We start from the raw sequence: 9,967 nt of genomic DNA, 5'->3' as shown, positions 1-9,967 counted from the left end.
CCCTTTCATATACATTATCTTGCTTTTTCCTCGCACTGAAAACCCTGCCAGTTTTCCCTCCTTAATTCTCTTTTTTGCAGATATGGAAAAAGAGGCTCAGAGAAGTTAAGCGACTGGCTCAAGGTTGCTCAGCCAATACATGGCAGAGCAGGATCCTGTCATAGCCTTCTGGTTCTTTCCATTGAGCTGTTCTGCTGCTTAGTTGACTGTCCCTTGGGAAGCAGCTCTGGAGATCTTCCGTCTTGATAATGAAACGTGACTTTTAAAAAAGCTGTCAGCACAGGGGGAAGAAGGGAGTGAGTGAGGGAAGTTGTGCCCCCCCCCAGAAGTTGCTGCTGATTTTGCCCCTGCCAGCAAAGGGTAGGTTTGTGTGGGTGTCTGGGAATGTGGGGTAGGGCTGGGGGTGGTGAGGCTGGTGGGTGAGAGGGGTGGCAGCCTGGGCAGTTCTCAACTCATTACCCAGATGAGCTGCCATGTCTTGGAGCCCGGAGAGCGATGCTACGTTGGCCCCTTGGATTGGTGGTTCTATGGAGGGTAATGCAGACCTCTGGGCGCTGGCCACCAGCCCACCCTGCACACACAGTCCTGTTCTAGCCCCGCTGGGATGGCACAGAGGAGAGAGGGAGTGCACCCAGTTCTTACTCTCAGGGGCCCATGTTCTGAAGAGAGAGAAATAATGTAGCGCCTACTATGTGCCCGGCCAGAGGCGGGCCACCTCACTTCCATCACATTTCACTTAGTCCTCGCCGCAAATCAGGAGTGAGCTGTAAGGATGTCCATGAACAGAGTCTCAGGGAGTGAGGGTTACAAGTTCCCCCCACACACCAGTGTCAGAGCTGGAATTCCAGCCCTGGGTCTGCAGCGCCCGTGCTCTTTCGTGGCACCTTGCCGAGTTCGCTAATGCAGACAGAGAAATCCACGGTGGCAGCGCTGGGTCCCACCAGGGGACGGAATCAGGGAGGTTTGTCTGGAAGGCGAACTGGAGGAGCATGCATGGCCCTGGGGAAAGGCAGAAAGGAGGCTGCAGCAGGCTCTGAGCAGGATGGGTAAACAGTTTGGTCTGGCAGGAAGCAGAGCTGAGAGGGATTAAGCCCAGGCTCTGTGTTAGAGGGTGATTTCTGAGTCAGCAATCCTGAAGGCCACGTTCCCTGAATGCCGACCTTGGCAAAATGGTAATTAGCTACTTTTTCATCCCCTTCCTGGGCCCAGACTGGCTTCTGATCCCATGAGGCCTTTGTCCTGCCCTGGTGCTGACTTGGAGACAGCGCTGCTGGTGGCTTTTTCCTTCCCTGGCCTGGTACAAGGCCTCCTGGTGTCATTGACTCCCCTCTAACCGCGCAAAGTAGAGCAGCGATCCCAAGTGGTGGCCCGCCGTTGGGCGACTCGATTTCACTATCAGGATGGAAAATCTTCAGGCGTTATTATTTTCCAGAGGGCTGGCCACCTCCCGCCCCCATCTCCATTAGTGGCTCCCTAAACGCCATCCAATATCCTGGTGAAGATTGCTTTGAAACCAAATCTGGTGTCCCCCCCCCCCGCCTCGCCTTAATCCCTGTAAGCCTCCTGCCCATCGCTGAGAGCTGACCCAGCACTGGCCCCCTGCGGCTAGATCCTAAAATGACTTGGCTTGGGAGGTGGGGCAGAATGAAAGTGGAGGCTCACACTTATGGGATGAACAAAGAGGGATGAAATCTGAGGCCACTGCCCTTAGGGATTTGGCTCTCCTTAAGCTGTACGGAACAAGTGATCCCCAAATATGGACGCCCTCAGCAAGCATGAAGAACGCCCCGTCAAGGATGAAATTGATACAGAAGAGTCCTGCCAAATTGGAAGATGGGGTTCTAAGCTATAAAACAAGATTGCAGGAGCCAGTTCCCCTTAAACTTTCCTGAGGGCAAGGGCCTCATTAGCTTCCTAACCCCTGTCTGTTTTACCCCCAACTCTTTAATCTACCCCAGAGAGCAAGGACATCAGATTAGCGCCATGGAGACCTGTCGCGTTTCTCATCAAGATTTACACACGCGTCCTCCTCTCTCTCTCTCATCCCTTCTCTTTCCCTCTGCTCACAGAAGACCATCCTCCCTGCTTCTACCTGCTGCCTGACCCATTCCTCTAGGCTAAACCCAATGTCTACTTCTCCCCTAGGTCTCCCCCGATGCACTCTCCCTTCTGTTCTCAGAATGCCAGGAACATTTGGAATATGATTTTACCCTCCTGCTCTCCTGCTGCTGCCACTCTTTTTGCTCCTTGTTCTGTGGGCACTGAGCATTTCTCTCTAACTCAATTACAAACTCCATGAGGACGTGTGTTCTCCTTTTCTGTTATCCCCCTGTGCCTACGTCAGGCTTGGCACTTGATTGAGAATTTTGAACACTTGATTGAGAATACTTGGTAGACTGAATACTTGATTGAGAATTTTGGTTTCCTATCTCAAGAAATCATTCCTAGTTGCTTAAAAAAAACAAACAAACCCAAAGAAGGCGAAATAGAAGGAATGTAATCAGGAAGTGTTTAGATATTTTTCACAAGATGTTCTAAGAATGCCTGCCTCTGTGTACGTGTGGGCGTGCTTGCCCTCAAAGATATACGTGTGGTTCTCTGGATCCAAGGCAAAATTAGGCTCATTAAGTAGATGCTTGCTGACCACCTGCATACGGATGCACCCTCACAGTCCTGAAACTGTCCTCACTTGAGATGCTTTTCTTTGCATGTGTAACAAGCTCACAGTAACGACAGGGGGCTGAGGCTGGAATGCGTAATGAGCTGAGGATTAAGAAACGATGTGATAGCATCTCGCAGATTGTAATGAACACACGGCCTCTATTATGTCCTATCAGAGCCTAGTCTTCTTGCTGACAAGTAATTCCCGCAAATAATCACTTGTCTTTCAACATGGTGATGCGAGGACTAATTGTGAAGAACTCTCGCCTAGAAAGGCTACTGGAGCAATTTAGGGGCAATTACATGGGGCCCGTCGCTGCTGGGCACAATTACCTGGACTTGAATATGTGGTGAGTGAGACCAAGCAAGGGGAATGAGGCCTTGGCCGGGCATTAAGATGGCACCTTCCCAAAGCTGCTGGCTTCCTAGTGGGTTTTCTCAGAATTAACGTGATGCCCTAGAGTAGAAGGGCTCTCATCAGGAGGATTTGAAAGGACTTGAATCATTTTTTTTTCCATAGATGATAGTCGTCTCTAGAAAACTTAGAAAATATAAACAACAAAACCACTACCAGCATCTTGGTTAGTGTAGTCATCGTCATCGCCAGTACCACCACCACCACCATCTTCATCGTCATCGAAGTTGTTACCATTAAAAAAAAAAAAAAGGGCTTCCCTGGTGGCGCAGTGGTTGGGAGTCCGCCTGCCGATGCAGAGGACGCGGGTTCGTGCCCCGGTCCGGGAAGATCCCACGTGCCGCGGAGCGGCTGGGCCCGTGAGCCATGGCCGCTGAGCCTGCGCGTCCGGAGCCTGTGCTCCGCAACGGGAGAGGCCACAGCAGAGAGAGGCCCGCGTACCGCAAAAACAAACAAACAAAAAAAAAAAAATTAAAGTTGTTACCATTTAAGAGCTTATACTCCATTCCACATACTTTGTGAGGCACCTTAAATATGTTATCTCTAGATCTAACAATAATCTTACAAGGGGGGTAGTTGCAGTCCCATTTTATAGATGGGAAAACTGAGACTCACACCTGTCCCCGCTCACACAGAGCAATAAGCTATTAGAGGTGAAATTTCAGTTCAGGTCTCTGTGCCTAAAATTTGTGTTGGCATGCTTGTTTTTGTCCTCATCTTTAAGGTGGGATAAGGACCGTTTCTCTTCTAAATAGTTGTGAGAGTTGAAGAAGGTGCTGAATGTGGAAGCTTTGCAAACTGTAAAGTCTTGAATAGATTCAGGGCTTGTTAGGCAGTGCCTGGCATCCATCCAGGTACCATACCCAGCTGCCAAGTAAATAAGCAATATTCATTGAATGTGTTTAATTGGGTCTCATTGAGAAGCTGAGCATGGGAAGGTCTGTGCATTGTTCTTCTGGGTAAGGGGAAGGAAGGGAGAGGAGAAAAGCTAAGTCCATGGCATGGACATCATGAGTTGAGAGGAAAGAGAATGACTCAACCAACTGGAGTGGCGATTGCTGGGCAGTGGGAATACCCTGATCATGCCTATGAGTCACCCCCAAGAAGCATTTATTCAACATCAAGATACTGTGCTTAACAAGCCACTGTGGCCTCAAAACAAGTTCCCTAGTTCCTCTTCCAATCAGATTCTCAACTTCTTATATAAAAATTCTAGAGCCACCGTGGGTGCCGGGGAACAGGAGGGCTGTAAGTCTGAAGTGTGGAGTGAGCACAGTTAGGGGTTTAAGTGTGAGAGATAGACCGGAGCCAAACTTGAAGTGATGTTCTCTCTGCTTCTGTGTCTGCTTTCCTCACTGCCTCTCTCGCCTTCCTTTCATTCTTCCTCTTGACTTAGGAAGTATGTGGAATTCAAAAGCTTTTTCCCTCTCGTGTGTGTATGAGTGTTGGAATCAGGAATTGGTTCTAGTATTGAAAGGCAGAGGTAAAGAGGCCCTGATATCCTAAATGTCTACCTAGTACGCCAGCCAGGTGACCCGCCGGGCTTGGACGCTGAGCTCTGCTCTCATGTTGGAGATCCTGATGGCAACTTGAGAAATTAATTGAAGTTCTGTTAGGCAACTCTGCCAGGGCACCTCTCCAGCCTCCTGTGGCTTCTGCATTTGTCTTGGAAAATCACCAAGCCAGGAGTGGAGTTTGACCAAAAGTAGGTGGAATTGACTCATAAGGGCTAACTCAGGCAGTCACTACCATCCAAAACAGAAAAGAGAAGGTGGATGGGGAGAAAAATTAGGCAGAATCAATAAAGATGGTACATTGCTGGGAAGCACTTACGGTCACAGCCTGGGGAGGGCAAAGCTGGCTCTGTGCAGCAACACCTATCCTCCACCCGGGGCCACGGAACCTGAACTTGACCTCCACGTCCATACACTGTGTAGGAGAATTCTCCAGGCCCCAATGCCGAGCCACCTGGATCTGTCCTGGCATGCACAAGTAACCCAGCTGGTGATGTCATGGGGACTGTTCACACCGACCAGGTGTCTTGCAACTGGCTGCACGACCCTGTGGTTAGTGAACTGGGAGAAGCAGGGAGCCGATGATGGCTATTCTGCCCACAGGTGTTCGGTGACACCCTTAGAGGAGACACCAGAGGCCATGAACTTTCTCGGTGCTGTGTTCTGTGTATCAAAGAGCACCTCTGCCTTCATTCTTGAAATTGTTGCTGGGCTTAATAGAGAAGGGGGTGTTTGTGGGCATTTGCTCTAGGGAGGTTTTTAGAAGAGTGATGTGAGGAGGGAGGATAATGGATGGAGGAGATTTTCTCCATGGGAAGGAATGAATGAAGGTTTAGGAAATTAAGCTGCTGAGTTGCAGTAGTGAACACATACTTGGATAATTTGAGCTGCAGAATCACATGGGACAAAAAAAAAAAAATGTGTGTAGACATATAATCTAATTGGAGTTCAGCGCCAGGGATCTGCCAACCTGTTAACCACTATTGATTGGTAGATCTTAATGCTGATGCCGTCACGCGCCCACAGGCCGTGGAGGCTGCAGGGGTTTCCAGGGGAAGGAGGAAAGCTGTACTCAGTGTCTCCTCCCTGCTCTATGGCACTTTGTTCCAATACTCTGTCCCGTCCTGCAAACAGGTTATCACAGGAAAGAGAGAGAGGTCTCTTCTGGTCAAAGTGGGACTTGGCCCCTGGAACGTGAAATTCAAAGTTATCATACCCCAGCTTAATTCTCCGCCTAAAGATAGAGAGGGTGGCTTTGAGAGGGCGGCTCCCTAATATCCCACTTAGATGGGCTCACATGAGGTGAACCTCAGAAGTAGCACACTTAAATAACAGAATCTCCGGGGATTCGGCCGTGGAACACTATCAAGCCCTGGTCCAGGGCTGACCCAGCCAAGAGTCCAGTGTTGGTACCCTCATGGGTCTCCACTCTGGAGTGAGACGTCTGACCCAGGGAGTCCCTCACTTTTCATCCTGTTCCCTCAGCCTTTGTGTCCATCAAGCTCTACCTGTTCCTCAGCTGTGTTCCATCTCTATGTTTCACGGGACAGGAACCACTCTCTCCTTGCCTCCGTTGTTCCAATCTGTCAAAACACTTGATGAGGCTCTAGAAACCAAGTTTTATGAAGGATGTGTGAAGAATGATGGCACGTTCCAACTGGAGAAGAGGAGACGCCAGAAAGAACCATCACCACTCTCTTCAACCCACTGGTACGTGGTGTGTGTAACTGGAAGGGTAGTCAGATCTTGTGTGGCTCAAGAGGTAGAACTAAGATCCATGGGTGGGAGCTGGAGGGGGCCAGGTTCCAGGTCAGAATAAGGAAGTTAGCAGCTACAATAGATAGGAGCTGAGCCATGGTTCAAGCAGCTGTTACTGGAGGAAGCTTGCCCATTATTTACATTATCATTGTCTTCATCACCTGTATCATCATCACCGTTTACTGAGCACGTACTGGGCGCCAGACCCTCTGCTAAGCACTTCACCTGCATGATCTCAGTTAGCGTCCCTTCTGTGTACTGTTACCTCCTTTTCTCTCCCTATCCCCTAACCCCTCTGGCTTGTAGTTTTGGAGAGGTTTGGAGATTGGAACAAGGAATCTGGACAAGGCTGGAGAGTCTGGGGAGAGATTGGTCCTGGTAGGGAGGTGCTTACAGAAGTGTAGGGCTTAGGAAACAGAGTATTTGCCTGTTGCAAAACTAGATTCACCCTTCTGTGTCTGATAACCAGGCCTTGTCCTTAGTGGAGTGAGCAGATAAATGTGTCCTTTGCCTCAGCCTTCCCTTTCTGATCCTCTTAGCTGCACATGCCATGAGATATACCATCATCACTCCCCTTTCCAGCATCCTGCACCCCAACCTGCATGGCAAGCTGCACATAGAAATGAGTTATGCACCAGTTTATGTGTAAGTTTAAGATTATGGTTTCCTCTTCCAGGGCAGTTTTTTTCTACCAAGCTGATTTCTCCTAATACGATGAAAATCTCTGTTCCCTTATTACTGAAAGAATGTTATGGTTCTGAAAGCAAATGGGAGTATTTCAGGGGGCTTGGCAGGGGGCTTGGTTCCCTTCAAACCACGCTACATGGATAAGTGCCAGGACAGGATAAGGATGGATGGAAGGAGGAATGGGGAGTTATTGTTTAATGGGTACAGAGCTTCAGTGTGTGACGATGAACGAATTCTGGAGATGGATAGTAGTGTTGGTTGCATGACATTTTGAATGTACTTAATGCCACTGAATTGTACATTTACAATGGTTAAAATGGTAAAAGTACAGAAACAGCAGCTAGTCATAACATTTGGAGACATGGGGTGGGTAGCTAGCAGAAGAGACAGTGAAAGTGTTCAAAGGGATTGTTTCTTTGTCAAAATCTTGTCCATTGCGGGAGGAGGTGTAGAATGGCACAGTCCTGATGGGGAGCAGTTGGCAACATGGATCAGAATCACAGATGCTCGTGCCCTTTGATCTCATTGCTGTTTATTCTATTTATTCTAAGAGCGTGCCTGCTCTTGTACAAAATGACAATGGACAAGGGTCTTCACTGTAGCAGTGTCGGGAGTAATGGAAGGCTGGCCTTGGGAACAGCCCACGTGTCCACCCAGAAGGGGCTGGTTAAAGAAACTTGGATAGAGTCACACCATGGAATACAATTTAGTTGTAGGATCTGTCCATAGTAAAGATTTATCGTAAGGTAAAAACATCAAAGAGTAGAATAGTGTAAATAGAATGCTACCTTTGTGTAAGAGAAGGGAAAATATCTGAATACATGCATATTGTGTGTGCATAAAGGAACACTGGAGGGAATTCCCCAGCGGTCCGGAGGTTGGGGCTCTGCGCTTTCACTGCCGAAGGCCCGGGTTTAAAAGACAAAACAAAACAAAACAAAAAAAGGAACACTGGAGGATACATAAGAAGCCAAAGAAAGTGGTTGCCTGAAGGAGCAGCAGTGAGGAAGGGAGTGGGCAGACAGACACAGGTGGGCACTAGACTCTCATTGTGTATTTGTATATCGTTTTGAATTTTTAATTGCATGAATAAATTACCTAGTTTTCCTAAAAAAAGGATGATTAGGAAGGCCCTTTGCAAACTCTAAAACACTCTACAGATATAAGAAGTTAATATGAGAAAATAATTATGATAATAATGCTTTAACAGCTACTATTTCTAGGTGCTGTGCTAAATACTTTATGATCTTCTTTGTTCCTTATGCAATGTTCTTCATTTTTATAGATGGGAAACTGGCAATCAGAGGAGTTAATTAGATTGTCCAAGGCCACACTTCTAGAAAGGTGCAGAGCTGGGATTTGAACCCAGATCTGTCTGCTGCCACACGTGGCTCTTGACTGTGCCATACTTCCCATCATGCCATTGCCCCATGGTAGATTTTCTTACACGAGAGCTTTCTTTATTTTCCACACTGCCAGCGCTTCTCCTGGCATTGACAGGGCCATTTTCCAAGTAAAGCTCAACCCTTAGTAGTCTTCTTCTATGTGCCATTCTTGGAAAAACCCAACACCTTGACACTGCCAGTCGGCCCCAGGCCATGTAGTCATTCTGTCTTCAGGAGGTATTTTTGGTCACAGTTTTCCTACAGTATCCGGACGGGTGCCATGATTAGGCATAACAGTTCTTCGCGGTTGCTCCTCAGCTTCCTGAAATATCCAGCCAGGACCATGCTGGCTCCATCGCCTAGGATGGAGCCCAGAAGCAGGTTTTTATGGAACACGTCTTTAAAGCGGTTAACGATTTAGGAATGACTTAGCAATGAAGGCATTATGCACACATACGCACAACAAAACCTTTTCCTGTGTTCAGACAACCTCAGAGCCGTGCACTTAAACCTGCAAATAGGGCTGAGTGATTACATAGTCTCAGAGGAGGCCGAACAGTCAAATGAAAATTTGGTTGTAAAAATAATTAGATCACAGGATATTTAAAAATAGGGTCCAGCGGTAGAGCAGCAGGCTGCATCCTCAAATGACTTCATGGAAGGGACCCTAAGTTAAGAGTAAGTTGAGATGCAAAAGCCCTGGTGTTTGGCAGATGGAAATTCCAGGCTACATTTCCCGGGGCACATGTCTGCTGCTGGTGGGATTGCCAGAGGGAAGGAGAAACCTTTTCAAAAGATTCCATCGGGGAAGTTTGCAGCCTGCGAATCCCTGGCATGTTTCCATAAATGGACCCCAAACCACCCTTTCCCCAGCACCATGCTTGATGACCTGTGTCTGCCACAACAGTTTATACATTTTTTAAGTTAATGGTGCTCTGTGCCCAGAGAGCGAGGCAACTGACGTGCAAGTGCTTCCCTGGAGGGGTGAGTTATGTGATGTCTTGCGGAAACTGAAGGACCAGTTTGTTTCAGGATAAATGGCCTTATTGTGTTCTCTTTTTCTTGTCTCAGCTGATTTCCCACAGGGCGTAGCATTGGGGCAGGAAAAAGAAAAAGGTTTGTTTTGTTTTGTTTTGTATTTGGCCACAACTGTCAGCCAAGGTATCTCAGAATATCATCTCCCCTCAGGCCATCTCGTCCACCCAGGCTCCGAGCACAGGGTAACATTTCAAGTCTTCCTGGCTAAACCGGCGTTTCTAGACCTCTTCCTGGTAAAGTTTGTTGGTGGTGGCCTGGCTTTTCTTCTCAGTGATGGGTATGTTGAAAGCCCATGATACTTCCTACAAAGATGTCTAGGGTGGCCCGTGCTTGGATGGGGAGAGAGAACTCTGATAAACAAGTCCCTGAAAGTAGATACGATACTCTGTCTGACCATCTCGGTGGAGGGTTGCATCAGAAACTTCTGAGGCACTGGCTCCTGTGTCGCTCTCGGGCACAGCTGTGGGCTGTTAGTGAGGCCCGGAGGTCTCCCCTGGTTGGTGGCAGTT

The sequence above is a fragment of the Monodon monoceros genome, unplaced genomic scaffold (genome assembly GCF_005190385.1).
Source record: "Monodon monoceros isolate NGI ecotype Baffin Bay Population unplaced genomic scaffold, NGI_Narwhal_1 Super_Scaffold_4, whole genome shotgun sequence".
NCBI classification, from domain to species: Eukaryota; Metazoa; Chordata; class Mammalia; order Artiodactyla; family Monodontidae; genus Monodon; species Monodon monoceros.
Note: the sequence above shows the minus strand (reverse complement) of the source record.